Source organism: Quercus lobata, chromosome 2 (assembly GCF_001633185.2).
Source record: "Quercus lobata isolate SW786 chromosome 2, ValleyOak3.0 Primary Assembly, whole genome shotgun sequence".
Taxonomy (NCBI): domain Eukaryota; kingdom Viridiplantae; phylum Streptophyta; class Magnoliopsida; order Fagales; family Fagaceae; genus Quercus; species Quercus lobata.
The window spans coordinates 90,354,338-90,365,093 of NC_044905.1; the positions used below are offsets into that span (position 1 = coordinate 90,354,338).

Genomic DNA, 10,756 nt, shown 5'->3' on the forward strand with positions numbered 1-10,756 from the left:
TCCTAACAGGACTCACCAGTGTCAAATCACAAACCCATATTTGAAGAAATTTCTCATTGGAGTCTCAGATTCTAGCTCAGTGAGAAGCAGAGAGAAAAGATAGAGAGAGTGAGAGTGAGAAAGAAGTCTGAGTCTGAGTCTAAGGAGAGAGAGAATTAAAAGTATTAAAAAATGATAGCATGATGCTACAATGCGGTCTCAAAAAAGAGAGTGCACTCTAGCAATATTGCAAATTTTTTAACATATGCAATCTTTGATGGAGCAGGTTTTTGGGTTATAAATGCTATAAAAAAAATAAAAAAAAAAAAAAAAAAAACATCTTTTAGCATATGCAATCCTTAATGGGAATGCTCTAAGCAAACTCCTAGACCTACCCCAAAAGAATGCATTATACATGACTAGGTCCCTTAAAGTAAAGTACTTATAAACCCTTATCCATGCATCTTCCCTTCTTAATTAATGAGGGCAATACCAAAACAAAAGGGGGTATTTTGGGTCTCGATCAGAACAAAACCTATTTGGTTAGGTTAGAATCCAATTCTGATATGAATTCAACGTATTTAAGATTCTACTGTTATATTATTTCAAATTCGACAATTTGATTTTCAATTAGATCCTTAAGATGTGTATATAACTAGATCAAAATTGGATCAGCATAGATTTAACTTTAACTATACTCAAATGCCAACAAACTATATTAATAATGACCCAGCTTTTTTTTAAAGATGAACTGGCCATTCATTTATTTAAATAAAGCAGTCTAACATTATGTCCGATAACAAGGGGCATAGTATATAGGAGCCTATTCCCGGCCCATTTGGTCATTAACAAGACATTGAAAGACATTAATGGATAAGGGTCCATCGGTAAAATAGACAAACTAACCACAACGCTCAATCTATGTGAGAAGTAGGAAAGTATGATGGGCTGTGATATGATTTAAAAATAGATGGAAAGTGAGTTGCTTAGAACAATTGATAGGAGGTTAGGCATCTTTGCAAAGAACACAGTTCTCAAAGAAAAGCTCTCACACTTATTTCAATCAATATTCAAAAACTGATTACAAAGTAACTTCAATGTACTTATACTAGCTATTTGGCATTGGTAGTTGAAAGCTAGAATTTGTGCTAAAACATAAGAGTTTGTTCAAACCCCCAAATAAAAATTACGGCTAGATTATTTTTACACTACTTAGACTAAGTGCAGAACAAAAGTAAATAAGCGCAATGAACCGATAACACTACCCGAAGTCATAATCATCCATTATCAACAATAAAATGAAAGCTTAAAGAGTAAGAAAGAGATATGCAAACACAAGATAACACCGAGACGTGTTATTGAAGAGGAAACCGAAGAGCTCGGTGAAAAACCTTTCTACGATCTTCCAAGTCGAAATCAATCTACTAGAGAATAAAGTTAGAATACACGAATAACAAAAGACCCTCTAAGCCTAGTCTACCCCATGTATTTGAGCCCTCCAATCTCCTACTACCAACTGACTTCTTAGAACCTTATCTTCTCTAGTTTTCCGGATCCCACAATTCAGCCCAATTGCATCCACCAATGAATGACTCTTTTTAATACTTCCCAGTAACACCAAAATCTCACTTTACACTCAGAATGGGTGTGGTAAGTGTTTGGGCTAGCAACCTCTCAAAGATATAGAGATGGAGAGGTAGGAGTTGAGGAAAACTACAAGGGAATGTGTAGATGATTGTAAGTATAACAATTTCTAATTCTTAAGTCTATTTTCTAGGATTTTCTCTCTGAAAAGCACTCTTTGCTACTAGCTGACTTCTCGGAGTCTTATCTTCTTTAGCTTTTCGGATCCCACAATTCAGCCCGATTATATCCACTAATGAATGGCTCTTTCCAATGCTTCCCAGCAGTACCAAAATCTCACTTTACACTCAGAATGAGTGTGGTAAGTGTTTGGGCTAGTAACCTTTCAAAGATTTAGAAATTGAGAGGTAGGAGTTGAGGAAAATCATAAGGGAATGTGTAGATGATTGTGGGTATATATAACTATCTCTAACTCTTAAATGTATTTTCTAGGGATTTTTCTCTGAAAAGTACTCCTTACAATTTGTGGGTAATGAGGGTATATATAGTGTGGGTAAAGACTTGGTAAAGACTTGGTAAAGCAAAACACAACTTTTTGCCAAACAAAGACTTTCATGGGTCCTTTGCAACTTGGCCTTTCTCGCGAGACAGTTGCGAAAATGACAACCTAGCACGACTTTTCATTTTCCAATCATGTGCTCTACATGTGGCTTTTTCACGAGTTGCTTCTCGTGAGCTACTCGCGAGCCAGTTGCGAAATCCACTTGTTCAACTTTTGAATCTTGATTCTTTACCGATTTCTCACACTTATCCCTTACAATTAAACTTACATACATACAGGAAAAATGATTGAAAAAATTACAATCAAATTTGGCACGGAATAAAAATCAACACAACATAATTAGAAATCACATCTTTACCGTACCCTTGTAGATATATGACAAATGTCTAAATCCTATTTGGTCAATGCTTATGCAATCATCTAACGAGCTTACTAATTAGTTACAAGAAAATTTATAAATTGCTACTTGAAATGCCTGACATCAGGGTGTCCTGTCGTCACATGGTTAGTAACTTGATCAACAATTTGATGTCTGTTTCCATACAAAGTACATTCCCACTCCTCTTAATGTTTAATGCTTACAAGTTCCATCAATGACATTAAATACTACTTGACAGGTGATCTAATCTCAGCCTCTTCGAGGGACGTGGGGTGTCAGTCCTTTTTTTTTTTTTTTTTTTTGATGGGAACATATCAATTTCATTGAAAAGAAGCTGGAATACAACAGAACCTGAAAAATTACAGCAGAAACCGAAATTGGATTACAACAGAACCTGAAAAAATTACAACATGTCATCAATTAAAATCTGTTGAATGAGAGGAGGAGAGACCTCCTTCCATGTGTGAGAGTGACCCGTCAGCTTTGCATCTCTAGCTAACTCATAGGCAGCCCTGTTGCCATCCTTTTCAGATAGAGTCTCTAACCCTTGGAATCAATGGACGAAAAAATGCCCATAATACCCTTGATAGAGTCCCTATATTCCAATCAAAGGTTTGATAATTTAAAAAAATTTCCTTTCATCCAATGTGTGTCAACTTTGATGTCAAGGAACCTTCACAGTTTCACACTAACCCGGGTTGGTCATTGGTGTAGTGAATGGATAAGTGTAAAAATATCAATGTCAAATTGACCTGTAAAAAGCCATTGCCTCACTTGTCAATGATAATTGGTGCGTGACTGTCATCATAATGAAGACAAGCGGTGTAGCACAACGCATGGCCGACGTTCAAGAGCCCTAGTAGAGTAGTTGTAGCAAACTATATTAATAATTGATTACAACTGCAAGCTAGAACGTCCTCTTAATAGCTTTTTAATTATGCTATTGAAAAAAAACAAAGAAACAAAATGAACAAACAAAAACCTCAACAGAAACCTTACGGCTTACGTTGATTTGGCTCTCCCAACCACAAATGGCAAAAAGGGACTGTTTGGGCCCTCTAATTACACAGAGCATTTGGACTGGCATTATGTGGGTTACAATTTATTGAGCCTGACCGAAGAGGGTGTGGCTCAAATCAAATCCATCAAATTAGTGGGCTGCTTTTAATTTATCCATCAATTTTGACTTGCCATCTATTACAATTAACATTTTTTGTTTCCTGACATATCTTTCCTTCATTGGATTGCTTAAGGCATGTAGAGTAGGACCACCCTTGTCTAAAAAAGAAGGAACTAACAAACAAAAAGAGGAAAGAGGGACACTACGTACAGAGCCAAACGTAGAGATGCAAGAAAAGAAGAGCTAGCAAAATACTAGCAAATAGGAAAAAAAGTAAAGAGACACACAGGTTTTTTTTTTAAAAAAAATTTAAACAATAGCGACCACAGTGGGAGTCGAACCCACGACCTTTTGATCCGAAGTCAAACGCGCTAATCCACTGCGCTATGCGGTCTACCTGACGTTCATTTATACAAACCCTTTTATTTTATTCAAAGTAATTCCTGCACGAGGATTGAGGCTAAACAAACTGAATACAGATACTTATCACTGATGATCATATTAAATTGCAACCAAATAATACACCTAATATGCATTTTATCGGAAAATCACAATTCTATTTGTATTCAATATGATTGCATCGGAAATTCCTTAATCACAAGTAGGCATTTTGTGGTTAATGTCAACAAACATCTTTTGACATCTTTAACAAATATGACCTGAATTCAAACCCATCCTCCCACTTGAAAAGTATTAAAAGAAAAAAAAAAGATGTTGATATTGATGTTGATGTTGAATTAGATGTTGATGCTAAACCAATTAATTGTTAATTTACTTTCTAACGATGATAGCTCTTGTACTAACTTTGCACCAATTCTTGATGATTCTAGACAATTCATAAACCAAATCCCATCCTTGAAGATCAGCCAATGCTTTAGGGAAGCAAAGGCCTATGCTGATGTGCTTGCTAAGAAAGGATCCCACTTTTAGCATGATTTTGTTATTCTGGACCCTCCGCCTATGGAGATTGCCCAGCTTTTAATTAGAGACTCTTCGGGGTTATTTTGTAATCAACTTTGTTTGGACCCAGCTGCCTTGACTGCTGGGTAGTTTGTTTGTTTATATATTTTCCTATTTACCCCCAAAAAAAAGAAAAAAAAAATAGACATCTTGTGGATGCCAAACACACAATAGTCATTAATATTTATTTGTTAAACACTAGTGGAAAAGTAAATAAAATTTGACATTTGGTTAAGGGTTTGCATATAAAAAAAGGGGAAAAAAAGGGGGAAAAAAAAAAAAAAAACTAGCCTCTTATGTCTAATCCAAAAATGTGATGTCCCTCTAATAAGAAAAAAAAATCCTATATTCCTAGCAAGATAATGCTTAAAAATAACTTATAAACATATCATACTATACCAAATAACTTAATAAAGATGGATCTTCAATTGGAAACCCAAATAAGGCTGGAGGAGTTAGGCTTTTGCGAGACAATGTTGGTGGATGGATTAAAGGACTTGCAAGTATTATCTAAATAGTGTTATGGCATGGGTATAAGCTCTTAGAGACAGTGGCGGTTCCAAGAATTTTTCTTAGATTGTTTTTTAAGAAGCATAAATTATGCAATCTAATAAAAAGATAAATTCATATATTGACAACAACAACAATAAAAAAACATGCAAATACATAAAGTTTACAATTGTCTTCTACGAGTTTTCATATTTTAAAATTGGTGCATGATGGTCTCATTATTGATACTACAAGCTATATCTTTTTTAATGTACACAACTAAATAATCATTCATCCACTAAATGTAGAACAAATTATGAAGCAAAAATTAATTTTATTGACATAAAAATAACTAAGAGTGTTCCCAAATTTTTTTTGAAGGGTAGACAAATAAAAATTTTTAAATTATTATATATAAAAAAATTTCAGATCAGGATGGTCCTAGGACCACCTTGGTCTTAAGGTGGAGCCGCCCCTGCTTAGAGATGGTCTTCCACTAGCAAAGGATTTAGAAATTTCAAACTTGATAATGGAGCTGGATGCTCAGGAATAATTTTATTGGAAATAATTCATTATAACCTCTACTCACTGATTATAGGAACCTTTTAATGACCTTCTTTCATAAGCGGATTGAGCATATCTTCCGAGAAGCTAACTGTTATATGAATGCCTTATCAAAACTTGAAAATTCCAATGACTCTACTTATGTTTTATTTGAAAATCCACCGTGGTGAATAAATAGTCCTCAATTGGGAGGGTGTATTTTGTAATAGACTTATGACTATTTAATCTGTGCTATGCCTTATCCTACCAAAAAAAAAAACTTAATTCATCATTTCCCTTTTCTTCGTTTTTGTTACGACATATCTTCCACAAAACTTTTTTGTCAAAAAAATATAGCCAAGTAGTTGCTTTGCATGACCGATTGTTTACTTCACACTTGTAGTAGGATAACGCTAATAAAAATTACAAAGAATTGAGATCTAGAAATCATCTCACACACTTTGAATACTCATAACTTGTCCAAAGATAATAAAAATAATACTCATCTATATCTATATTGATAAAATAATATAAAATGTAAACACTAGTCCCTCCACACGTGTTATGTGCATGTTTAGAGGTTTTTTTAAAAAAAAATAAAAAATAAATAAAAAGTATAAATCAATATAAACGCATTTACTTATTTTTTAATCAAAATAATTTTTTTTTTTTTCCTTTTTCAAGAAGCTTTATTAGAAACTAAAATTACGCAATTATAAGAAATATTGGTAATTACTAATTATAAGTTCTTTTAGTACAAAAGTTGGAAAAAGTAGGGAATAACTTCTTTTTTTTTTTTTTTTTACTAGTAATATTTAGGTGTGTGCTCCATAAATATTATAAAATTTATTATTATTTTAAAAAAAGTGTGCATTCAACTCACAAACTCCAAAAAATCAATCCACCCTCTTAGAAGTATGTGGTTAAATGATTAAATTTATCATATTCCAATAACTCAAGTTTTTAGGACAACTGGTAATTTAACATAGTATCAGACCAAGATGTTCTAAATTCGATCAATGTCTCATTCACTTTACCTCCCATTTAAATTTTCACAGGTTAAGCCTTACCTATTAAAAGATATTTTTGGCCCACATGTGAGGAGGAGTGTTAAAAGTACATGGTCAAATGATTAAATTTACTTTATCTCAATAGTTTAAATTTTTGGGACAATCGTTAATTTAACACATCCTAATGCCTTGGGTTGGATTTGCATGAGTTGATAGGTTGGGTTGGATCTTAAAATTTGTTTAAAGCTTGGGTTGTATTGGGAAATTTTTTAACCCAAGTAACCCAACACAACCCAACCCACTCTATTAATAGTTAAAAAAATATGAGCATTTTAAGTTAATTTATTTGATTTATTTAGAATTTTAATACTTGATTTAAATTTGTGATTTAAATTAGGAATTGATGAGGTTCCCTATCAATAAAAAAAAAAAAAAGTATAATTAGAGTTTTCTTCCTTTCTCTCATTATAGGTGTATCTGGTGTGATACAATACAATATAAAACAAGACAATGAAATTCAATGTAAATGATTATTTTGAGATATAGTTTAGATGAAATTGGAATCTTAAGACCAATTGTGTAACTCTAATTATTTATTAAAATTGAATAATGAGCTTGAATAATTGAGTAAAACCAAGTTTAAACAAAATAACTCTAACCTAATGATCCAACAAAACCCAACCAGGGTAGGTTTGGTAGTGTGGATTAAACTAATTAGAACTTATCGTATTTTTGGATAAAGAAACTTAATATTAAACAAAAATTCAAATTAAATTATGATTGATATTTTAACCTGTATTGGACACTCTTTTATATAGAGAATTAAGATTCAAATTCCCCCTATGTTGTAACTTGTAAGTATTAAGTTGTTAAAAAATAATATTTTAATTTGTATTTTTCATTAATTAATATTTATTAATTTGATTTTGTCATACATTGATTAGGGACTAGTCTATAATCTATAATTTATAATAGGACTTTTGACTTACTTTATAATATTTTACCACATAAATTTTTGTGTCTCACAATTTTACATGTCAAATTCTAATATATATTTTTGAATTGGACTTAAATTCTATTATAGATTTAAACCCCAATTAAATAATAGAACAAATAATTCAATATACAAACACAATCATAATAAAAATCTATTAATAATTATTATAATATTATATTAAATTATCTCGAATAGTTTCATTATCTAACAAAACCATTATCATAAATGTCATAAATATTGAATTTCATATACAAACATAATCACAATAAATTTCTATAAATAATTATCACAATTATCAAGTTTCATGTTTTTTTTAAAGAAACTATTAAGTTTGATATTTTATATGCAAAAAAAAAAAAAAAGAGAATATTTTTTTTGTAGATAATGAAAAAAAATCTAAGACTACACATCATATTATATATAATAAAAGTTGGGCTTAGAAGTCGTGGTTGTTTCACGTGACTTTACCAAATTATAGAAATTTTATTAAATTTTTAGATTTTTAACGAACTAAAAATGAATAGTATACTAAAATTCATGTCTAAAAAAAACTACAGATTAATATTAGATTAATCAGGACTCTAATTCATTCTTATCTCTAATTCAAAAAATCAAGACTCTAATTCATTTTTATCTCTAAAAAAAAATAGTGCTTCACATAAGAATATATATATATATATATATTTATATTAATTTTAACCTAAACAAAAAAAAAAATGTAATATCAATCTAGCTAATAAATATAAATTCTTTATGTTGTTATCTTCTTCTCCTATAACTTCTAAGTTGATTACAATCCAAACTCTTCATCCAATCCCTTCCTTCGCTTTTTTATTCTTTGGATAAACACTAAAATTTAATATAGAATTATGATTAACGTTAATGTAGAGTTCTAACTAATTGATACGCATGAGGCCCAGGTCTACGTTAATTGATACAGATGACACCTTTTTATCTAAAAAATTTCAAATTAGATGCCTGGATTTTTTTTTTTTTAAATTGTAAATAAATCATCTTTAGATAACTTTAAAAAATAAGTTACATTGAGTTTTACTTCTTCTTCTTCTTTAGATAACTTTAAAATTCTAAACTGATTATAACTTTTTTTTTAAAAAAAAAAAAAAATCTATCCTATTTCCTTATTAGCATCATTCACATTTACCTACTTCTTCTTCTTCTTCCTTTTTTATTTATTTATTTTAAATTTTAAATTTTAAATTTTAAATTTTTTTATTATTATTACTTACGTTCATGTCATTGTTGTCAACATTTTTTTTTTTCATTCAATCTATATGACATTTTTATTTTGCGGATAAAACATATATCCTAAATTAACTCTTCTTCTCTTATAATTCCTAGAGTGATTAGAAATCTAACTTCCTTACAATTGAAAATTTTCTATATATATTCCATTTTTCGGTGTATTCTTATATATTCTTAGGCATAACAACTTCTTATTTTCTCCCCCCCCCCATTATTATTAATAATTCTCATTCTTTCATAATTTCTATGTTGTTTAGAAATCTAACTCTCCTTTGTTTTTTGTTTTTTTTTTTTCCTTAGGCAATTTGATGTCTATGAAATCTGTAGGGCCACATTTTTCAGGCCAAGCCCAAAATGCATGGAACATTAAACCAGCGAGCCCGGTACAATGAATTTGTAGAGAGTGGGCCAAAGAGCTAGGCTATAGTGTATGGACAATGATCATCACAGTGTTCTTTACGATCAAGTTGAGACGGACCGGGTTAATTTGAGGGATTGGTCCTCGGCCTGGCCTGAGGACCCCTTTTTTGGGACCTCAGTGTGTTGGGGGGGGGGGGTCAGTACAAGTTTTTATCAAACCTACCATCCAAAGTATTACAGGTATGTATTTCTCTTCTTTGTTTTGGTGTTTTTTTCCAACAATGGTTGACAAGTTCGTATCTCATGCAAGTATACATGAATTTAAATTGCTTTTCAATATTTTGAATGCTTTATTATTTGCCAGATGTGATTAGGCACAAAAGTATATGCTTTATTATTTTTTTGGATCATTTAAACACACCACTATTAAGTTAATTGGATTTTTTATATAATTTTTCTAAACAAAATAAAATTTATTTTTTCAAATTGGATTTATTCATGTTGTTCTCTTTTTTTATATTATCACTTAATACTTATTTATGTAAAGTATGCATAGTATTATGTATTGGTTTGCAACATTAATTAATATTTTTTGCTAATTATTAGTATAATTTTTTATTCCCAAAAAATTTTCATTAATCATTTTTTATTTTGGTTTTTAATTGCAAAATTTTGGAACTTTAATTCCTGAATTTCATAATCTTTAAAAAGTTACCATTCTTCCAATATCAATTTTTTTGTGCATTGATTAGTTTTACTCTTGAGCCATCACTATAAAATAAGGTTTTTTTCCTATGTAATTATAAAACTTATTTGACTAAAATAGTAAAATCAAAGTTGAAATGATAGCTATTTTTTAAAATTTTATTTTAAAGTGGTCATAGACTCATATGCAACTTTACAATCTATGTGGTTCTATTTAATTCAATTTAATTTTCTTCTTGATTATTATTATTATTTTTTTTTTAAGGTTTGTCATAAAAGATTCCAAGCATATCCTAAGAAAGGTTTGTAATCATATATAGATTCATTAAATGCAAAATTCATATAAAATAGTTTGATACATGTAACTAAAAATAATATTATAACACAACTAATAAGAATTATTTATTTATTCATAAGAATTATTTATTTTATTATAATAATTATTAAAATATAATAATTATTTTTACATATATTCTAAAAATTTTATCATAAAACCGTGCAATGCACGAGCCTTTAATTAGTTTTTGTGTTACAATTTTAATATGATAGACTATAAATAAAAAAAAAAAAATAGTACATATATATAAAAGTAATAGATAATCATCATAGTCAGCCATATAAGGTAATTATGAATAAAAGTGTGTAGTAAAAGGTGTAGTCCTCTCATTACTCATAAATCATATTTTATTTTCTCTTGCATTATTGACTAGTAAAAGTAAAACCTGTATTCCCATCCATCTATAGTTTATATCTCTCTCTTCTAAGGTTTATCCTATTTCCTTTAAATTCCAAAAGAGCCCCTAAT

At 30.1% G+C, this 10,756-nt stretch overlaps 1 non-coding gene across 1 annotated transcript; it reads right to left on the reverse strand.

Annotated features, from left to right (window-relative positions):
- Nucleotides 1-3,944: 3,944 nt before the first annotated feature.
- TRNAR-UCG lies at nt 3,945-4,018 on the reverse strand. The gene has a single exon. It is a non-coding gene; the product is annotated as a tRNA-Arg (tRNA).
- Between the last annotated feature and the right edge of the window lie 6,738 nt (nt 4,019-10,756).